General features: G+C 42.2%; 1 protein-coding gene across 1 annotated transcript in view; it reads left to right on the top strand.

Annotated features, from left to right (window-relative positions):
* DOCK10 (dedicator of cytokinesis 10) overlaps positions 1-23,322 on the top strand; it is a 142,271-nt gene that overhangs the window by 31,130 nt on the left and 87,819 nt on the right. The window lies entirely within an intron of this gene.

Consider the following 23,322-nt stretch of genomic DNA (forward strand, 5'->3'; position numbering starts at 1 on the left):
GCTGGATTTAAATGCATATGGCTGAGTCCAGAGTCCATTTCAGGCCTTTGGCCACAAATATGGGGTATTGATTTAGCTTGGAAGCAGTTATGCCCTGTAAGAGGTGTGCTGAGTGCAGGAGGGAGCCATAAAGACACCAGGGCCCTCAGAGAGCACTGGCCAGCCAAAAGTACTGCCAAAGGAAAAGCCGATGGCAGGGAGGGCTGTGGAGGCAAAGACAGTATGTGAGAGGGGAAGAGTTAAGTGATGAGAGAGAAGCCAAGAGGGAAATGTCTTCTCATCTGGAATTAAATAGGCACACTGCTGTTAAACTTTGGTCAGATACTTGATTTTGGAGGGCTACCCACCATTGCTGTGTTGATATATCATATTCTGATGCTGCTTTTAGCCTCCCACCTTGTTTTCTTCAAAAGCCTTGGTTTTACTTCAGAGTGAGTCGTCTCTTCCTTACTGATATTAAATTCTTCTCCCTTGCTCTTCTTCCATCTCCCCCTTCCCAAAGTGTAAAATCATCTTCTGCTTTGACTTCACTATGAATATGCTCCATTCCCCTCCCCTGCCTGGACTGGAAATCTGCATGGAGTGCAAGAGACCTGTTCCTGATATTTCTACTTCCATGAGATTTCTTCCTTATAGCACCAATCTTAGTACACTTATTCTAAACCTAGTTTAAATAAACCAGAATGCCAATTTATCACATTTCAGACAAAAGCATTATGCAGAGTTTCGCTGCTCTTGAGAGACAGAGCTATATCTCTGAACCTTTATGAAGCATGGAGATGCTTCATACTCTTGCATCCATCAGAACTATTTGGTTTTGGTGTATATGGAGAGTCTTTGTTGCTCTGTAACCTCTGGGCAGCAAAGAAAGGTTGTGTGGTAACAGGAATCACTTCTCTTCATAGCAGCTGCTCAACCCTTGCACCATCAGCTGTCAGAAAGCTGAATGGATGAGTAGATGCTGTGAATGCACCTGCAGCATAAAATTAAGTGTGGTCAACTGTGTGCTGCACAACCTGGTATGGGTAGCTTTGTTCTTGGTTTTTTCTGTGCATCTCAGGGGGATTCCCACCTGATTTCAAAAAACCTCTCAGGAGATTCTGACTTGTAGATTACATTTCCTGAGCCACACCGGGTTTTGATGAAAGGCAGCAGTGCTTCATGACCATCAGCTGCCTGCTGTCATTGTGGGGTGAGTACAGACCATCTCCAGCTTGCACCATCTACTGTAGTGCAAGGGGAACTGGACAAACACAGGCAAATGGTTTTGATGTTCCCTTGACCAAAGAGAGGTTTGTAAAGGCAAAACATAGGATTTAATTTCTAGGTTTACACAGCATTTCAGCCTGTATGAGGATGTCCGCTAGTACTGGCAGCTCTACTTTGAGTAAAACAAAAATTAAATTACCTGCTGAAGTAGTCAACTGAACTCTTGTTCCCTGCAGTAATTTTGTTCAGGAACGTAGGAGCAGGTTTGTTATCTTCAGAGCATTTGGAGCTAAGGAAAATGGACTGTCAAGGAAATATGGGAACCATTCCTGGTCTTTCAGCTTTAAATCACTTCCTTGAATAATTAATGCTTCCAGCTTGAATTAGTGATTGGAGTGAGGAATACCACAATAGCGACAGGGTTAGGATTCAGCATCAAAAAGCAAGTCACATGAATACTTCAGGATGTTTTGGGTGGCAAGGGTTTGACATCATCTCAAGGCACTATTCCAAGTCCAGTCCAGCTGAAACTGGCTCAGACCATGGGTCATGATCTCCTGTGCCAAGGTGTGGTAGCTGTACATGTGTGCACACATTTACAGTCAGACAGAAACTGATTACTTCATTTTTCTGGGGCTGAATTATTTCTCTTATTTTAAACTCTGTAATTAAATATATTCTATAAAATGTACTTTCGTTATCCTGTTAATGTGGTGCCTCTTCAGAACAAAATGTTATTTTCTGTCCAAACAGAAAGAAACGATGTGCAATATCTTACTTTACAATTGCTGTCTGTTAATAATTATTGCCAATTTGTGGTTAGCTTAAAAAATAATAGATTCTCTGTGTGTGGTTCTCGATGAAAAATAGCCATTGTGATGTTTGTTGGACTTTCTGCCTCAGGGATCACTCTGAGTACAGTGTATGGAGCCAGTTGAATTGAATACTTCGAGTCTTTGGTGTTTGTTTTTCCTCACTTCTCATCTGTCAACTGCTGTGCTCATTTTCTTTTCATTAGTATTGATACTTGCATGCAGATGAGTCAGCCAGATTCAGTTCTCAGTTAAATGTGTGCAAATCCAGCAGAATAAGGTTTTGACTTACAGCAGTAAACCAGATCAGAAGTTTAATTCTGTGCTGCTTGCATGTTCCTCTCTCCAAAAAAAGAAATCATGAAGTTAGAGTGGAAAATGTGTGTGGCCTGGCTGGATCAGTCAGTGGTTGGCTCTGAAATGGGGATGCTGGGAGTTGAACATCATGCCACCAATCACTCCTCACTTTCTTTGGCGTTTCAAGTAAGGGTTTGGTGTTATCACCTTGATGTTTTCCACAGGTTGTGACTTCTGTGCTAAAATTAGCTTGTGCAGAATATAAGCCTTAGCAGTAAAGAGATTAATTACTGAAATGTGGATTCCTGGAACCAGATGCTCCCCCATCATCTGAGATGTTTCTGCCATTAGTAAATTATGTGCAAACATTCGTTGCAGCCATCACTATAGGAGATCTGATCTTAATGAGATTACAGGGAAGTTCTTGAGAGAAATTGCTCTTGGAATTGGGCCTACTCTTTCTCATTTTTGGATCCTTCTCTTTTATGGCTTGAAGTTAAAGAATAAAAACTGCTCACACAGCTGATCTTTCTTTTCAGCGCCTTAGCCCTTTCCCTGTCTTTATTCTCCCATGAGCTTGAGGAGAGCTTTTCTCACCTCCCTAGAGCTCCCCAGAAAATGCATCCAGCTGCCTGTTTGGTCTCTCCACCTGGCAGGTGGTGCTTGAGCCTGGCTTTGCTCATCCCAGCTGTGACTCTGGTTGGCTTTTGCAGTGCTCCAGTTCCTCCAGCTATTGTCCACTGTTAGCTCTTTGGTTTTAAAGAAGGGCACAGCCCTTGAGGTGCAGTGATCTAAGCAGTTACCTAATATTTTGTTTGTTGCCAAGAATGTCCAGTTCCTTTGGCCTTTCAACCTTGCAGCTGGCTCTCCTTTTATCTTTAACTGGGCTGTTAGGAAAGAAACCAAGTCCTTTATTTGCTGTCTGCTCCCAGGTGTTGGACATGTGCTCCCTAGGACATCCTCCAGGTGAATGTGAGCATCACATGTGACAAAGGCAAAGGGAAAGCAATCCTAACCTTGAATCTGGTACACCCAGCAGGAAACGTTCACTGTGGCTTTGCACTTTCCAGTATTTCAGTTACACAATGTATTTAGCAGTTCATGATGCAGCTGATTCTTCGTGATGACCATTTGCCCCTTGCAGCACCTGATTTTATTTGTGGTGACAGTGCAGCAAAGGTGTCACCTGGGGAGGGACTCGTGACTGGAGTGTTTGTGCATCTGTCACCTGCTTTTGTTCAGAAACCCTCTGACCAAGCAGCTCTGACAGACAGCATGCTCATTCCTCAATCTCATCTGCAAATGCAAAATGTTTTAGCAGAATGTATGGAAGTATACAGAATACTCATAAACACAGTTTGAGCTGAAGAACTATTTGGAAATAATAGAAATGTTTACTAACATGTGCTTAATTCTGCTTTTTATATAAAATATTAAAGTGAATCCAAGCCTGGAATTAAACCAATATGTTTTAGCCTGTCCTCTCTCAATCTAAATGAAACTGTGTCAGTGAATAAAATGTAATTCTGAAACATTTCACTGTATTAAAAAAGCCAATTCTTGAAGAATGCACCAAAGCAGACCTGCCCAGATGAAATGTTTGAGATGAGCTAACATAAAAGTTTGTACCAGCTCCCACTGAGAAGTTTCTTTACACAGTATTTTTAAGCTGCCAAAAGCTTTTGTATGTGCTAAGTGCTTGCCAATTTTTCCTTTTTAAAAGAACTCAAAGGCAATTTTAAGTTACATGAGCCTGAAGAAAAAATCTGAATTGGTGGCTAAACATTGTGTTTTGTAAAATGCATTCAGAAGACAACTGTATTTCTTGGAAATATTTTCAAAAAATGTTTTGTTCCTACAGTCAGGACGTGTCTGCAGTGTTTCAGGCAGAACAAGGAGCTGAGTGAGGAGGAATTGCAGCAAACTCTGCTTTATTTCCCATCCACATCCTTTTCTGGCACTTGTTTACGCCTGGCTGTAGTGTGGATTTGTAGGAAATCAGAAGTTAACCTTTTAGTTTCTGATTTTCTGACCAATTCTTTTGTTTCCAGCTCAAGGGGTGCTTAATAGAAACAAGAGTCATGATGCTCAAGCAATTTCTCAGTGAAAGGGAATTTTTTGGACTTTCCAGAATTTCCATATTAAAAACCCCCCAGAATTTCCAAACTAAAAAAAGACTTTTTGGTACAGAGTCAGTTGTCAGTGGCCAGTTCAGGGTTGATATCAGGCCAAAGTGAAGGTGCAAACAATTGTGTCTGTGTGTTGGATACAAAGAGCACGATATGGGAGCGGGGAGAAACACAAAGGGAAGAATACTGGTTTATTCCATTGGAGAAAATCATCCAGAAAGGGTGAAGGAAGGGAAATCACTATGATTCAGTTCTCTGCCTTGCAGGGACTGGGACCTGGAAGCTTAGAGCAGCTTTACTGTCTTAAAAACGACATCATTTTGGAACTGTTTCCCAGTTCATTGAGAAATTGCAAATAAATTTTGTTCTTTGGTCTATCCTTGGATAGAGGAGTTCTATAGAAACTTCTTGGGAGGCCTTTAATACCTCACAGAATTCAGACAGACTTACAGGAACTGGAATATTACAGAGAAGGGTGAGGAGAATCTGCAAAATTAGTCCATGACTATATTTGTACATAAGGAGTAGACTTGGACTGGCCTGAGAAATAATTGTCAGGGGGTTGATGAAAGTCATACAAATCAAGAGTGGTCAGAGACACGTAAGCTTTGCTTGCAGTTTTTTCTCAGAAAAGTGAGAGAAGATGGACTAGGGATCATCAAATTAAACTTACTGGCCACATGTTTTAGGGAAAAAATGTACAGAATTAACAGTAAAACTGAACTTCCTTGCCACAAAATGTGTAGGCTTGAAGGATGACTGCAAACATTTGTGAGAGAAAAGTCTTTGAGAACTAGGAAATATGCTGGTGCTGTGGCAGGCTGGGAATCTGCATGAGTGCAGATTGAAAGGGTATTCAGGAGAAATTCTGTCCCAGTGACCAAGTTCTGTACTTCTACCTAAGCACCTGCAGACACAGGTGCAGAAATGTGGTTTACATCCTAACCATGCTTACAAAAACTGAAATTTGGAGTGGAATAACTGAAGGAGTACAGTTTTGATGGATTACATTATATCTCTTTTTTTGATCAGGGTTGGGTTAAATGTAATTTTAATAACTTTACATGGGCTCACTCAGGGGCACAAAGCACTGCTATTGGGTATTTCTCTTCTGGTTTTTGCCTTCTTATTTTGGTAATACTGAAGATTGTGTATTTTTTATGTCTTAATTAGGATAAGCTGTTTTTAATTAAGAAATTAAACACAAAGGTCTGGAAAGGTGAAACAATTCTCTGGGTTTACAGAAAGTTGTGTCAGAGTGAGAAATACCATATCAGATGTTGGCACAATTTTATGATGTTTTATTTTCTGCGTTCCAGGAGAAAAAAAAGAGAAGGGCAATGTCAAAAGGACACAAATTGTATTTCTCTCTTTTCCACACACCAGATTTAATTAATGTAAATATGACTTGCAGAGTTTTATACTTCACACCTTTTTTTTCTAAAATGAGAAAATAATCTTGCTTATTTGCTTTTGAAATTTGTGTGCTTTTAGTCCCTTCCAAAATGCCATTATTAACTCTCAATTATAGGATCCAGATGATGAATTATTTCATGCAGTTGTTTTCTCAATTGCTTAAGATACCCACAGGCACTAGAATAGGGCATACAGGATTTGTGACATTGATTGTAAGTTACAAATATATTATAACAGACACAATAATGATTGTAGAATCAGCTTACACATGTATGGAAGACTGTTTTAGTGTTAAAAAAAAAGAAAAGGAGAGGATTCTAGGATATTTTATATCAATATTATAGCATTGTAGATGTTGGTTGTGACCTTGAGTAAATGAGTTGCCCAACCTCCTTTTGCTTCATTTATTCCTGCTGGAAAATTGGGTGAAAATGTGGGTTCTGTTTATAAACCAGATGTGTTGATCTGAGGTTTCTCTTAGTAAAGAAAAAGAAAAAATCATTTTTGCAGCGTAGCATAGACCTGAATAAAAAGGATTAAAATTACATTCAGAAAAGCAAGCAACAGGAGCCAAAGTCACAGCTGCATTTTTGTGTCTGGAGATAAGATAAAGTCAGATCATTAAGTTATTTAATCACCTTTCAGGTCCCTTCATCGCTATGTGTGTTGCTATCAAGGGCTGATTCCAGTCCAAGTAGATGGGGTAATGTTTATTGGAAAGTTCCCGATGGATAAAGTTAAAGCAGAAATTAAAGTAATTGCACATTTTGCTTTTGTACACATCAGCAGGGCAACATTTGTAATGGGAAGTTTATTCTTGCAGTCTGCTTGCTGGTGTAAGAAGCAGCAGAGTAGGTGCAGCCCAGTTTGTGCCCAGGCTGTGCTCTCATGGGGCTGCAGTGCCCTGGGGAGCCTGGCACTGGCACAGGGCACCAGCTGGCAGCACCATGGCACAGGACCAGTGCCCTGCTCCCTGTGCTCCCTTGGGCTTTGTGCCCAGAGGGCTGATGGGGCAGGAGAGGAGCGGCAGCAAACATGAGAGCTGAGGTGGTGGTGTCTGTAAATGAGACCATCGTTAGGTTCTCCAGGGCCCTTTTCATTTTCATTCAGCTTTGTGGCAGAAGAATGCATTATATTTGTGCCACATGCAGGTGGGTTTCCAGCTTGGGAAGCTGGAATGATGCTGCTGTCTCATCAGTGTTCCTATGGGGTGAGCTGACAGCAATGTTGTGGGGCAGGATGGGGTGTGCAGGGGCAGCAGTGCTCTCAGGCTGTGGTACAGAGAGGGACTGCCTCTGCTCAGCTAAGCCTGCTTCCCTGACAGGAGGACAGCAGGATGTTCTTTAGGAGGTGTAAATTCAGCAAAGGGAGGTAGCAAGTGGCTTCTGGGGTGTGGAAGTTAGCAGCCAGCCCGTGTTGAGGTTGAGATGGTGAAATGACTATCTGCTGCTGTGTGGGTGATCAGGCTGGGAGCTGCCAAAGTGCTCTCCCAAGGCCTTCTGCTCACCCCATCAGGGACCCCTTTGGCCCTGGGTGATTCTCTGGCAAGGCACAGACAACCTGTGCATGGCTCCTGCCCCCACCAGCTGAGCTGCAGGGGCTGTTTCAGCCTTGCATCCAGGGCAGAGAGACACAGCAGCCTCTGCCAAGGTGGTGTGTGTGAGTGCACTGATGATAGCTGGGGCACAAAGAGAAGGTGAAGGCACAGAGGGAGGAATTGCTGAGATCAGCACCCTGATCTGCCTGGGAGGAACAGAGATGGATTGACGCAGGCAGAGGCTCTGACATCAGGGAGTGCTCTCTGGAAAGATCTGTTAGCAGAGCTCTGACAGATAGAAGGGCTGCTTTTCGTGGATATTTATGCAGGGGCACCGTTACCCTGCCTTGGAGAGCTCACCTTGTGTGCTGATGTCGTTTTAACTGTGATGGATTCCCAGCCCTTTGCCTGGTCAGAGTGAGCTGTATGGATGTGTGGGCAAAATGCTGCTCTAAAGGATTTGTGGAGTGTTTGCATGCAAGGCTTGATGTATCAGCTTAAGCTGTTAAACCACGGGTGGAGTCATATTTCTTAAAAAAAAAGGTGATTCAATTTCAGTTGATTCAATACCAGAATGGCTTTGCAAAAGGTTGCTGTAGATGTAGTTTTTCTAACTCAGTTGTTTTTACCTTTCTGTTTACATTGTTTTGGTTTCATATTTTTCCTTTTTTTTAAAAAAAAGGACACGTTTATATGTGTTTGGATCAATAGTGAGCATTTAATTCCAAAATACAACCTCTTGTTTGATTTGGGAGTTTTTTGATGGGGGAGAAGGAGAGGAAAGAATGTTCAGTCTCTGACAAAGGGATTGGGATGGAGGTCACTGGTGCTTTCTGTGGTCTTTGTTAGGTGCTAGTAAAAAGCAGCTGTCTGTCCCTGCCCCCAGTGCAGTGAGCTGCTTTACCTGTCCAGCATGAAGCTTTTTGCAGGGCAGTTTTTGGGGGCAGTCACACACCACTGCAGAGCCTGGACCATGCAGGTAAGGTGAACGTGGTGTCCAGTCCCTGTCACCTCAGCTTTAGTCTCACAGTCCCATTAGGAGGTTTTTGACAGTCATATCTGAAAAAAACACATCCAGTGTGTGGCCACTGAGTGCAATCAATGTCCTAGAGAGCATTTTGATCCCAGAAGGACAGTGTGCAATATCTGATCCTGCTGGCTTTGCCCAAACCCAAACTGGCTTCTGGCAGCATTGCCCTGTTGAGGGAGTCACAGACTGTGGTGGGGACTTGCTGGGGATTAACACTGAACTCATGAAAAGCAGCATCAGCCTGTATTCCTGCTCTGCCTGGTGCTGTGGAATATTAACTGTGTAAATCTCCTCATTGTTGGCCTCAGAAGATGAGTACATCAGCTAGGTCTCCAAGTTTTGAATAAAATTACATGAAAATATTAAAATTTAAAAAGAAAAATATATAGAGCTCTTTGTGACCCTCTCCAGGAGCCATGATTTTCTTCTTCTCCCCAGTACCTGAGCTATTAGCTGCCTGTTCCCCATGTGCCAACCTGTAACATGGTCACAGAGTGCAGGATTGTTTCTGGTCCTACCCTAGGGGCTGGGTGTTGGGCAGGGCTGACATCCTCTGGTTTTTCTTCTGTGAGTTTATTGTAGTGGTTCTTCCAGGAACTCTGAGGTGCTACAAGTGCCACAAGCTTTTCAAGGGAGGTAGGGAGGGTCTTACCTCCACTCTGCCAAGCTGTGAAACATCAGGTGTGTCAGAAGATGCCTGTGTCCTGGTCTGGGCTGCACAGAATTCCTCAATGGCAGTGTCACTGTCATCGCAGGGGTCTTGGTTTATAAATGAAACAAGTTTTTTAATTAAAAGGTTGTGATTAATTTCAGAATTTAACCTTAGCATAGGCATACTATGCAGTTGATGCAGCTTGTTCAAGCAAAAGGAGCTTTCTGACTTGTTAATTAAACTTTTTCTCAAATCGGTTAAACAAAAGGGTTGAGTCAGGATTATGCAATCATTGATCTATACACTGGCATAAGTCAAGATTGTGTTTTTGACTTGCACTCTGTTCAGGTCAGCATTGCTCCCAAACAGAAGTCCTGAGCTGAAGGGAAGCATTCATTCCCTGAAATTTGCAATGAATTTGATGTTTGCTTGAGGTTTTTTTTTCTTCTCTAAATCTGGGTGGAAAAAATGTCACTGTGAGAAACAAAAGTATCAGTCCTTGACCCTGCTTGGTTGGAGTTGCTAGACTGTATTACTTTAGAAGGAGAGTATGGTGAATTATTTGCTACACAGCAAATATTCAATCTGTTTTGGGGTGTCTCTTATGTTAGTTGAAGGTACACACTTTAGGAACTGAAATTTTGTATCTTGCTATGATTCCTAGCAAAGCACTATTGACATGCATTTTCCAATGATCACATGATGTACTGTAGCAGTGAATTTGTTTTGTTCAATGCTATTTTTTATATGTTGTTGTATATCACAATTCAAACCAAAGCAAATGCAGCATGAAAATTAATAGACCTAAAAGGGAAATAAGAAACTCTAGAAGAAAGGGAGGAAAAGGGAATTAAAGTTACTGTAGAACTTGTGACCCCCATTGGAAAATTAAACACTAATGGTTCTGCAGCAAAAAGAATGCATAGTTTTTTTCCTTAACTGGAGCAGAGATTTCAAATATCATTATTCTTCCCATCTGGATATTTATACATTTCTGGAAACTGCTGGGAGCACATGAACATGTCCCACAAAGCAGAGCAGAAGGCAATTAAACACTTAATAGACTACTTTACATAATGGATTGTTTTTTAAAGGGCTTCAGCATCCTTATTTTGACTCTAGTACTTGGGTACAGCAGTTGACAAATGTGAACCAAGGCTTGTGGTTTCCCTGGGGCCAAATACCTTGCGGTATGGATAGTACTTCTCACCTTATACATTATGGTTCTGAATTTAAAAGCAGCACAGGAGGTTTGTTCATATTAACATAACTTAACCAATTCTATAATAATCTTAAATTATCTGGCATCTTTAACTGAAGAGGTAAAGAAGCGTTGAGGAAGAGTTAGGAAATCTTTTACAGTCACACTGATGCTAATGTTTGCTTTGTACTTTGCTACAAGACAAAGCATTATTAGACATTTGAATGGTTTTGTTATTGCCCATTACAAGAGGTATTTGCATCCAAAATAGATCTAAGAAAGTGGAGTCTTTATTTGCAGTTGTTTACTATTATTTTGGTTCATATCTCTGTGTGAATGCTGTAGCTTATTTGTTATTTCAGTGCTTCAACTTTTTAATGCTTTGTTGTTGAGAAAATGCAGTGATTTTAGTATTGTTCCTGAAAACCTATCTGCCAGAGATATGGTAATAAATGAAGATTAATAAGAATATTAGGAATGAAAATCTTTTGGACAAAAGACTCAGTGGAGTAAACTGGATGAGGACCAGCTGGAAGCTTGAACCTAAGTTCATCTTTTGTATTATTTTGGAGTAATTCAAGTTCATTAAAGTTTCAGGAAGTGCTGGTGACCCTTATCTCAGTGGGAAGGGCATCCTGGACAGGCTCCTCTGTGCTGGGGGAGGCAGGAAGCTGAGGAGAGCCTTGCCAGGGAAAGGAAGGATGGACTCTGCTTGTTCTGTGTGACAGCTGAGTTAAGGACTGGATAAGCAAAGGAGCCTCAGAGGAGCTGATACCTGCCCAAAGTGAAGGCAGCAGACCTGATGATTCCAGCATTAAATTTAACTTCTGGAAGGAGCTCTGGTCTTGGCAGCTGCAGTCCCTGTGTTATGTGAGAGGCACCAGGGACTCCAGCAGAGATAGCGTGGTAGTTTGAGAGAAAACAAGGGTGATTCCAGCTTGGTTAATGCTGTGTTTCTATATTGGTAGCTACTTGAAATGTCTGCATACCTTGGCAAAGGGTTTCTGTTGTCTTTGTTGCTTCCTAAGGCCAGCCAGATGCCTTTCACCACTAAGTAGGAGTGCAGTGAAGTCTGTTTTAGGGCATCACACAGCAGGCTGGTAGCACTCAGCTTAAAGGAGGTGAACTTCTCAAAGGCAAAGCTGAATGACAAAGATAGTGCTGAGATGGGGGGTTAATTCAGGGGTAGCACCATGTTTTAACTTTGGAAGAGAAAAGCAAGTGATCAGACGGATGTGGTTTTGTGGTGTTCGGGTCAGACGTGCTGGGCTCAGTGTCTCTGCTCTCCCAGAATGGAAACCTAGCATATGGAACAGTCCTTGGAACTCCTGCAGAGGTTTGTTACTTTGGATCAAATGTTGCTAACCTTGAAAAATGTGTCAAAGAGGTCCTAGATTTTGTAGAACTCAGAATTACTTGTTGGAAAGGAGAAAAAATGGTGCTCAGTGTAAAGTTGCAGATCTCAAAGAGAGTAATTAATTAATTCAAACAAGTTGTGAGAATTATGATTTTTGTCCAATTGGCAGAAAATACGGAATGAGAAAGTAGAAAAGCTATTCCTTTGTCCTAGCTATGCACACAGATACTCAATAAGAATAAAAACCCTAATGCATGCCTCATGAGGGCTGTGTGCATAGGGGAGTGCAGCATTGCTGCTGCAGCAGGATGAATCCTCAGCTGGAACAAAGAAGAAAAGGATCTGTGTGTGTGCCTGCACATGTGTGGGCACTGAGGGAGTTTGTTCAGTTTTAAAAGATCTTTGTGCCCTGTCAGCCTTCAGACAGCTGAGCACTGGGTGAGTCTCCTACCTTAATTACGATTTTGTGACTGGCCATGTCTCTGCTCCTGTTGCCAGTGCAGATCTGAGGCACTGAGTGAGGGTTTCTGCATTGCCAAGGTGCTGCTGGGATTGCCCCTGTAGGGGGCAGTGGGCAAGGGGAGCTGCTGGCGTTTCCCAAGTGTGGGGCATTTGGGGAGCAGGCTCAGTCTGGCAGCTTTACTTCTCCTGAGGTGGGAGCCAGGTGCAAAGCAAGAAAGTTCTTAGCTGGCAGGTTACAAGCATGTCTAAAACCTGCTTTTTACAAGCAAAAAATGTATTTTGGACATCAGCATATGAATTTCTCTGTTTTCTCCTTTTTTAACTGTCTGCAAATTTAGGAATTTGCAGAGTTCTTCCTCTTATTGGTGTTTCATGATATTTTGAAAGGGGAACTGCTACCTTGGTCCAAAAGCAGCAATGGCCCTGGCAGCACAAACCTGTCACTGCCTGCTCTGTGGGCCAAGTTGGCTGCTGAGGGGCTCTCTAGGAGATGGCTGTGCTGTGAATGCCTTTTTTATCTTGCAGACACACACACACATGAAGTAAAAGTGCAGCTGTTTTGGCTTTTGAATCGGGGAGGGTGGTGAGGAGAAAGGATGTGATGGTGTTTGAGACAAAGATAGATGTTCACTTGCAGGGCTTTTTCTACAACTTCCTATTTCGATTTGCATTAGAGGTGGGGACTGGGTGCATTTATGGTTTAATGAGACGCTCTTGCCTTAATAGCAGATTGTTGTTCACAGGGAGAAATGAGTTATTGCTGGTTTTCTTCTTCTTTCTGTTCAGTTACTGTGGCTACAGCATGTAACTTTTAGACCTACTTCTGCCTTGAACAGCATGTGCAGCTTCCAGTTGTTGTGCTGAGGCTGCTGAAGGAAGGAGGTTGTAGGAGCACAGTTTTTAAACAGATATTTGTTGGCTGCTCAATTCCTACGGATGCAATGAGCTTTCGGGGGAGATTCAGAAGGGAGGCCAGTGAGCTGCGGAGGAAGAGAAGGACCACTAGGAGAGTGAACCAAGGAGAAATTCAAAGATTAAGCTGTGTGAGTATGCACCCTTCTTCCACCTCTTCTGAGAAATGGCTAGGAAATTGCAGCTCAGTCTTAGGACTACACTTTGGGAAGCGTAGGATTTATTGCTTGTTGTTTATGTAGGAGGCACCAAGCCTCATTCAGTCTGTGGTTAGGGACTGGGCACTGGAGACTGAGACTGAAGCACAGCGAGTTCAGGAGTTTATAGAACTCAAGCACATTAGGGAGACTTTTATAGCCTCACATTGCTGGTCAGAAACATTCTGAGAGCAGCAGTGTTTCACAATCTCTCTGGCACCTATAGCGAGTGCCTGGAAGTTCCATGAAAATTCATAGTGCTGCTTCTGGAGTGGAAAGTTCCTCTGTGCTGTTTCAGAGTTCGTGATCTGTGATGGGCACCTCTCAAGGCCAGGAAGGGGAGGAAGACAGTGCAGGGAGCCACTGGAGAAAGCTCCAGAACCCTTGGTGGAAAGCTGGGGTGAGGTTCTCCCCCGTGGGCTGCACAGCAGCATTGCCACTGATGGCTTTGGGGCAGGACTGAGCCTCCTGAAGCTGCTCTGTGGGGCACGGGGAGGCTCACGTTAACTGCGCTGTGCCTCAGCTTTCCTGGCTGAAATTGAAACTGCAAGCAGCAAGAGGTAAAATGCTTAGAGCCTGCTGTTGGCGAGTCTTAGGCAAGTACTGGTTTTCAGTGTATTCTCTTCAAAGTCTACTTTAGCTCATAAAACATTTAATGGCTTCTCCAAGAAGAGACACTGAATCCTTTTCCTCAAGGCAAGGGGTGTTTGGTTTTCTCCCATAGTTTTGTTCATCCAATTATGCTGTTTGCCTGTGCATGCAGAGGGCTCTTTTGAGGTTTTTCAGCATGTTCAGTGTAACAGAATCAGTGATAACACAACCAAGAAGAGTATTCTCATTTTCTTTTTTAAATAGGAAGGAAAAGAACTTTGCAGTTGTAACACTTGGTCGCCAGTTAAGATGGTTTGTGGTTCATCTAGTCATGTTTGGGTTTTGCTTGTGACTAGCTGCCTTTTTGGATGGGTACTTTACATGGAAGTGGCTGTTTTTGACAAGACTACTTTATGGTGTAGTTTCTGCTGCCCTGAGCTATTGGCATGCAGTCAAAGAAGTTACATATTTGAGCTTCATGGTCTAGGGTCCCAGGAATCAGCTGCTGGTGCTGCTGAAGGCATCTGACCCTGGCAGTTCACAGGGCTTTGGTAGGAGGTAGGCACTGCTTACTTGACTTATCCTCTTAAATCCTGGTGAGGAGGGATTTTTGTCATTTTTGTACAAATCCTGACTGTACTTTATTAGTGCTCACCAGAAGTGGTTGCAGCCCTACAGGAAAGGAGACCTGAGAAAAAAGTCCAAATGGTAACAGTAAGCCAGTAGCCTGCCTGCAGATAAAGAGGAGTTTATTTGTTCCCTCTTGCGTGCATCCTCAGATAACAGAAACTGAGCATTCAATTTAGTGGTGCTAAATACAAATATCAACTATGCATTGTAGTTTGACCTAAAACATAGAGAGCACTGGTAACCCTGGGCCTGTTGCCTGTAATTGGAAATAGGAAACAAGCCTGTTCCATCAGAAACTTGTGGGTCATGCTGCACTTCCCCTGACATGGATGGCTCCTTTATGTCAGCTACCCAGCTCAGCTCTGCAGGGGAATCTGTGCTGATTTCTGTTCTTGTCAAACATAAGATAGATTAAGATGGGTCACTGTGTCATATTACTCTGTAGATGTATTTCTCTGTAGTTTGTTTAGCCCTCAGGAAATGCAGGCACACTTGACTTTACTTTTGTGCCTTGCAATCTGTGTCTTTCTGCCCAATATTTCATAATTGGAGCATGTTAAATCTTTGGCCTACAGGCACCTTTTGCTATCAACCAGCAGCCAATTTCTCCTTCGTGCATCAGCCCTGTGCACCTCCACAGAGATTTCAAAGTGATGTCAGCTCCCACTGCAGCTGTAAAGGATTTTGTTTATGGGGCCTTACTCAAAGAGTGCATTTATTCAGATACTACTCTTAGACCTGTGATTTCTGTAGGTGGACTCGGATTATTGGCTGGAAGCTCCTTTATTTGTAAGACTAATTATTATCTGATTAGCTTTAATTGTTAGTAGGGTGATGATTGAGTTCTGTGTGGTTGACCAGATTTTCCTCTCATTTTACATCCCGTGTAAATGCGTTGATAGCCAGATAATTGACTGGGAGGGGAGTTGATGTCAAGGAAACAGTTACAAATCTTAACGTCATTGTGAGAGCTGAGTTTATAGTGGTCATGTACACGTGATGTTAATTTTACAGATAAAGCCTCAGTGGAAATACTTAAAATAATTTACTCAGATATATAGCAGGAGAAATACCTATTACTTGTGAAGAAATAAGTAGCCACAGTGCAAGTAGAGAAAGAGGTATATTCACTGAGTAAAATAAAGCAGAACACCATACATGAGATTTGCCCCATGGGACAGTGACTTATTACCAAGTACTCTAAAAGTTAAATTATATCTTTGAAAAGTTTATTTACAGCTAATGCAAACATTTTAGTTAGTTGTTTTTTCTTCAGGAGCTTCTGAAGTGGTTGAGCCCTTTTCAAAAGAGTTGTTTGCTTAGTCAACAAGTCTAGGTCTTCATACATCTAAATTTTAGGTTTTAATGGAAAATGAACAATGGACGCCTTTGCACTGCGTTGCAGCTTCATCAGATATACAACAGTGATCAAAGTCTTCAGCATCAGAGCGTGATCTAATGAACACACATTAGAGCTTTCCCTTCAGTCCTTGAAAAGCAAACTCTTCTAAGTATTCTAAAACCAAAGTCTGCTAGAAAAAAATCTTAAGTTTCAAAGTAAATAAAACTGTTTAAAAGACAGTCCCATGCTGTGCATGGTGTTATGTAAAATCTACCCTATTTTAGCAGCAGGTTTGTGCTGGATGAACCTGGCGTAGGAATGCCTGGCACATCCTTCTTTTTGTAATTCCCTGAACCTGTACACTGATAACCATGGGTAGAGCCCTCTGTCTCCCTAATTCATTCAGTTTGCACAAACAGAGGGGACCAGTTTGCCTGGTGCTCTATCCACTTCTATTATTGCTGTGTAGATGCTATAGGTGTCAGAGCTGGGCTTCTGCCTCTGCTAAGAGTGCTGCTTAAGGGCAAAAAATTAGGAGTATCTTTTCTTTAAATGTAGATTTTCCTGAGCCTACAAAGACTCTCTATGTGAAGTTATACATATACGTGTGTGTGTGTGTGTGCACATGCTCCAACAGACTCGGAAGTGCTGTTTACATAAACTTTATACTGAAAGCTGACAAATTTTGGTTAAATCCACTGTGTGCAGCTTGTAGGCAGGTTTTGTTAATGTTTCTGCTTGAGGCCATGGCTCTGCCTGCCTGAGACTGTGCTGGAGGAAGCAGATATGAGGCAAAGCCTGTTCCCAGAAGAGCTGAACCAGACTCACTTCAGCATCCCCTTTGTGGTGCACAGGGCAGGACAGTGCCCTTTTCCTTCCCTGGGCTGCAGTAATCACTAAGGAGGCAAGAGCCTGAGCAGAACACTCCAGCTCTGTGGGCAGCTCCTCTCTGCTCCCCGCAGCTCCCATCCCTTCTGCCCAGTCCCCTTCCACCACATCCTACCTGTCCCTTCAGATGCCTGCATGAAGAGCAGTGAATTGCATCTTTAGCTTTTGCTTGCTTTCTTCATGAATAGATTCTGTGTGGAAGATTCAAAGAAAGCCTTTTGTTGCTAAAACTGCACTTTTTTTTTTCCAGGTTTAAGTCAGGTAAAGGGAGAGAAAGTGGCCGAGTGTTGCTAGGTTAGAGGTCTATGTAAATTATTAAAAAAAAACCTTACCATGCTTTACAAAACTTTCTTGTTTTTCCCCTGAGGTGACCTATGGACAAATATTTAGTCTAGGCTTCAGAAGTCCTCACTATTTAGAAGCTGTTATTCTTGACATTTTGAGAAGCCAACCAGTTAAATCCAAATTTAAAACTTAGCACTTTCTTGCCAGTGGCTGATTTTAGTAGTTTCATGATTAAATGAAAATTTTTAACCTCCTGCCTAAGAGTTTCAAGATATATTCCATAAGGAGAAAGAATGAGTAAGTTGTTGCTGTGTTACCCTGAATGTTCTTTGCAGATTGTACTGATAATTTTATCAACTGTCTAAAAGGCCAGGTGCTAGTCCATGAAGATGGACATTCCAGAGTCTCAAGGCTGCAGTCCCAGGTGCACAATCATGGCTGGGGGGCAGAATTCAGGAAATGCATGTGGCTAAGTCAGACAGCACAAAGCATCTCCTCTCACCCCCCAGCTGATGCTTTGCTGGACCACCAGTCCTGTGTGTCTTCCACAGTTTAACCAGAAGGGAGTGAGCTTTGTGAGGGCTGGAGCTTTCAAAATTCATAATGAAAGGAAGGATAAGTTCTGTCTTGAGAAACAAGAGGTGCTAGGAGGACTGGGTCACACCCAGCTGCCTGAGAACAGCTCTCTGTGGTTGGTTTGAGCAGCCTCAGCCCGGCCGCTCATTGCTCGCTGTGCTGGGGCAGCTCCGTGCGCCACCAAAGGCTCCAAGGGCTCCAGCTGCACCATCAGGTGACAGGAAAGTTTTGAGTTAGCTCATCCACATGAGAGGTGTTTCTGTTTTTTAGGACATGCTGAATTCTCTGACAATAATTTTTAAAGCTGGAACATAATGCAAAGTAGGCTTACAGAGATTGTGATCCATAAAACAATGTAGTGTAAGCAATTAGGGTTCGTCCTATCCCAGCTGCATTTCTCATTTAGTGAAGCAGGTCACTTACTGGTATCAATCAGAATTCTCTTTTAATAAAGAGGCTTTAAAGATTGAAAATTACTTTTCATTTCTGTTATACTCAGAAGGGTCTTCAACAGGTTTCCTTTCTTTTGCTCTGCTTGAGCTGATGGGTACTATAGCATTTTGGCAAGTAATTTCTGAAGCACTAGGAATTGGGGGTTGGATTCTTCATAATTCTTTGTGATTTTCTCTGTAGCAGAATCGTGTGGGAACTGGAAAACCCTTTAATGAAATTTATTGGCACGTTGGCTTCAGTGCTGACACTGAAGAGTATATTAGTGGTGCTGTACAGCCCTGACTGGATTTGTTCCAAGTGCAATTCTCCAACGTTTACTCAAAGTCATGACAAATTAAACACTTTGGACCTGACAAGTGAATGTATTTTAAAGTGGGAGGAGAGTGTGTCAAAGAAAATTTTCTTTGTACCACTAATTTTAATAAATTTGTTGACTGTGGATCACATACTGAGCTAAAGGAAGCCTTTGTAATGTGGCCAGAGAGTTTCTTGACTGTAAATAGATGCAGAACAGGCTAAGCAGTCATAAAGAAGAGTAGATCTGAATCTAAAGGAGAGACCTGCCTTCTGGTTCTGGCTGTGCTTTCCCATCCATACCCCAGACACCTTTTGCAGACCTTGAATTGCCTGCCCTGTGCTTGAAATGCAAAACTTATTTTCCTTAAAGGAAATCTGTTAGGTGATGCAGAGTGTGTTGGGAGGGCAGGCCTGTGGGGTGAAGCATTTTGAGTGGGTGATTGCTGTCAATCCCAGCTCAGCTGCTTGAGGCTGTTGGGGACCCCTTAATCCCAGAGTGGCTGTGCTGTCTGTGCCCCTGGGTGCAAGGGCTGCTGTGGGACTCCCTGCCAGGAGTACGTGGGCTCTTGGGCTGCTCACCCATGCTCTGGTGGGGAAAAGGTGCACCCCATGGAGATATCCTTCCCTTGGAATTCACCCCAGGCACCAAACTGCTCTGCTGCCCTGTGAATAGGGACATATATTGGTCCTACAGAAATGCAAAAGTTCTGGCGACTCTTTGAAACCCAAATTGTTTTATGGCCTCAGTTTCAGCTCCTTGAGTGCTCAGGTAGCAAATCTCAGAACTGCTGGGCATGCTGGATCTCTGGCATATCTGAGACAGGGTTAAATTCAGCCTTTATGCTGCATTTTCTCCAAAAGTCATGGAGCTCTGGCTGTTCTTTGGCTTCTGTTTCGACAGACTTGGCAAAGAAATATTGAATTGAAGTTGGCCTGCCCTGGTGGAATACAATTAGCTACATATATTAACCATATGAAAACATAGAAAGACATGTGTTATATCAGAGACACAGTGTTTAACTGGGGAAAGGAAAAGAAGAACAAAGGAGTGTGAGAAGCACTTCAGGTTGGTGTCATCCTAGAAAGCAGTTTAATTTGCTCTTGTGAATTTTGGTGAGATTGGGTTTGGTTCATAATATCATTAAGTCTAAAAAATGAAGGAAGATGATGCTATTATTTTAGTAAGTGGCCTTTTCTCTTCTAAGTGCCCATTTCAGTATTTCAAATGTATATTAGAATAAATTGTCATTTTTGACAACCATAACTTGGATGAAATAGAAAATCTGAGTCTTGCTTGATCTTTACCAATCTGGCCATCGCAGTAGTTTTGATTCTTTTTTTGAACATGGATCCTCCTGTCACAAAGATAAGGTTAGAGTAACTGAAGTCCAGGTAACTGAATTTCATCAACTTAATTTCTTTCTGTTTATTGGTTTCCTTTTTTTTTTCTTTTTCCTGTTGCATGGAAGAGAAGGGATTAATTTAAACGTCTCTATTAAATTCAATAAATTCTAGATATTCATGATTTGGTGTTGGAATAATATGACATTAAAGCACAGAAATCAAAGCAGTTAGTCTAGCATATTTTTAGAATGGGGAAGTTCTTGGGATGACTGTTCAGAGACTGTTGGTCTCTGTTACATCGTTTCCTCCTTCAGTGTTCACAGAAATACAGCTTTAGGAGGATGAGATATAATTATGAAGAAAAGATGGCTGCTAACATCAGTGCACAATGTCTGTGCATCTGGAGGCAAGTCAAGTACCATATTTGATTCTGTAATATCATTTATGTGGATATTTTGGATAATTACTACAGGGAAATATAATCCTTTCTTACCTAGACCAGAAGATGATGGCAATGAAGCCATATATCACTGGTGGAATCTGGCTGGTTTCACCCCTGTGAAACTATATTGTCCTCTTATGGTGTTGGCTCTGATTTAACATCTCTCCAGTGTTCCAAAAGAGTGTGGAAAAGCTGGCTCAGCAACATGCAAAGCTGCACTACACTGTCAGGGTGTGAAGTAAATGGCACTGCTGAGATGTTGTAGCAGGTGAGGAGTCAGAGAGTGCCTTTTTACTAGATGTATTCACAACCATTTCAGCACAACTAAATTCATTACTCACTTGAGATGGAGAATATAAAAAGCATTACAGAAATCCAAGCCAGCATAATTCGATTTTGGCACGGATTGCCAGGTTGGCCTGTTTCCAAAAAGAACAGACAAGTTAAATTGATAAGAGGCAGTGCTGTGGTTATTAAATTAGCTTTAAATCAGCCCCACTCATTTACAGATCTCTGCTAGTGCTTGCAGGGAGGAATTTGCTAATCCCAGCATCACTGCTTCTGTCTGCTTGGGAGGGAAAAGCCGAGCAGCCCCCCCCAGACCCGCAGAGATAAGCTGCTAACTACCCAGCTGCCACTTCCCATCACAACTGCAGTGCCAGCACTGCACTGCTGAGCCTTGCCAAGTCCAAAATACTGGCTCTGCAAAGCATGGAGTCAGTGTCCACACAGCAGAGTCTTCTGGCCTGTGAGAACATGCAGAATTGATGGAGAGAGGCATCATGTTTATTGTACAATCATGCTTGATGCTGGCAGGGAATGGACTAAATTATCTCTGCAGCCTGTGTATTGACAAGGATGGGCTATTACTTGCATCTATGATTTATGGGAGCTGGCATAATACAGTATTGCATTTACACAGGATTCTGCTGTACTGACATGGAAGGAAGCAATTTTTATGGCATCAGTAGGAAAACATCAGCATAAACATTGAAGTGCTTCAGTGAAAAGTTTTGCTGTAGGTTTGATAATGTCATATCTACTTGTATTTAGTTCAGATGTGTAATGTTTCTCCAAAGACTTCTCTGTTAACATCTGTTGAAATGCTTCCATCAGATCATGCCCTTTACAGCACTGAGAGCAGGAGGATGAGTGCTGTGGGAACAGGGATGTTCATACGCTTGCTGTGTTCCTCTGCTCCGGGGTTTTCTCGAGCTGTATTTTTGTCTCATGTAAATGACCTTGCAGCTGCCAAAGAGAAGTTTTCCCCTGGAGTGTTAGAGCAGAATTCAGCAATGGCTCTGTGAGCATTGCTGGTTTCTGAAGAGCAAAGAGAGGGCAATGTGGCATAGCTTCCCCTGCCTCCGCTTGCACCCCAGCATCTGAAGAATTTTAACTTTGGAGGGGATGTAGCTGCATTCACCCCAATCTTACTGGGATTTCCATGGGGAAGAAGGAATACCTCTTCCTTCTGCCAGCCCCAGAAAAAAGAGGTGGTTTCCACAGGCGTAGAAAACCTGCAAATGTACACATTTTTATGGGATTTCCCCATATTTCAAGAGAAGTCCCAAAATTTCTGGGGTTTCCTGGCTCTTCCCTAGTCTACAGCTTCAGTAGGAAGGCGACTACTTATGTCGTTCATTTTCTTAATTTTTTTTAGGAAAATCTGAAAACTGACATTCATGATGTTTCCAAAGAGCGCCTGACCAAGATTTAGGTTGTGTTGGCACATGTCTTGTTTTGGAGAGCAGAGATTTAATAATTTCAGTGGCATATCTGTCTTACTAAGAGTTGAGATTGTTGCAGAATCATTAGCCTGACAGTATCAGCTCTGGGAAGGGATGGTTATCAGTGTAGTCAATGTCACAAATTTTCTGTAGAAAATGTTCATGTTTTAGTGAAACCACTACATAGGAAAAATGCCTGGATGAAGCACTGGTGGCTCATAAATGTCAGTGCATATATTTCTTTTACTTTTAGTTTTCTGGTAAATGGTTGCTATACAGTTTCCTACTGAAGGTAACAGTTTGCTTTCTGCTGAATTTGAACTGAGTGAACTTTGTTCAGGCCTAGGTATCATTACCAAAATCAGTGGTACACTGAGTGTGCACTGGTGTTTTCTCTTCATGCTTCTAACTCCTTGAAACGTATCTTTTTAAATTAATATTTAATAAATAGATGCAATGACAGGTTTAATGACAAAAAGTCTGAAACTCCTGTCAAAAAGATACTGCAGTGTCTTAACAGAGTTTGGAAGGGAATGAGAGCAAGCTGTGTATGGTGATGTGGCCAAGTGACCCCATTAAGTTCCTGTGGGGAGCCACTGTCAGCAGAAGGCAGAGAGACCTCCCTAAGGGTATGGCTGACACTGAGCCCAAGAGCTCCTTGAGCAGGGCTGGATATTTGTGTGTCAACTGGGGCAGGCCGGGGCTAACCACTGGCTTGGAACAGCTTAAGGTGATGTGGCTGGGTTATTATGAAATCTTTTGTCCTGGTAGGGCTCCTTGTATTAACTGGACATCACAAACCCAGAATCCAGTCCTGCCGCAGAATCGAAATCAAACATTAAAGTGGTTTTATTTGATTTGTTACTGTTTTGTGTTGATCTTGCCTCTCTTTTATAATCCTTTAATGTCTCAGCATCAGTAGATAGTGTTTGTGGCCTGTGAATGCTAAATTGTAATGATTTTTAGAAGTTTATTGCTCTTTAGTGTGCAAATGGAAGTGTGAGAGTTAATAGATCAAGAAGAGAGGTAATAGATTGAACTGCCAGACTTTGGTGGAGCTTTGATGCTTTAAGCAGGGAGTTGGAGTAGATGACCTGCAGAGGTCCTGAGTTGTTTTGTGATACTTGCAGCAGTTGTTCAGCAATTGAACAACTTTCTTAGAACATGTGTATTCCTGTGTTTTAATCTAATTTGTGTGGCTGTGTTACTGATACTTAATTAAGCTCTTAATTGATACTTAATCAAGAGCTCATAGATGCTCTTGATGCCAAGTCTTGGACTCAGTATAGAAGGGAAACAATATTCATAAAAGATCTTGAGATTACAGAATAAACAAGAACTTTCTAGGACAAAGTCAAAAGAGAGAGGTACTGTTATATTTGAATCATTATATGTGTAATGGATCATACATTAATGAGATACGTAAAATCATATATGAGAGACAATCTCATTGGAGAAAGTTGTTTTATGGAGATGTCAAAGCTTTCTTTTTCAATGCACCTTGGTTTTGATGTAGGGAAGACAGAGGAAAATTTT

This window comes from Ammospiza nelsoni, chromosome 10, assembly GCF_027579445.1.
Source record: "Ammospiza nelsoni isolate bAmmNel1 chromosome 10, bAmmNel1.pri, whole genome shotgun sequence".
Taxonomy (NCBI): domain Eukaryota; kingdom Metazoa; phylum Chordata; class Aves; order Passeriformes; family Passerellidae; genus Ammospiza; species Ammospiza nelsoni.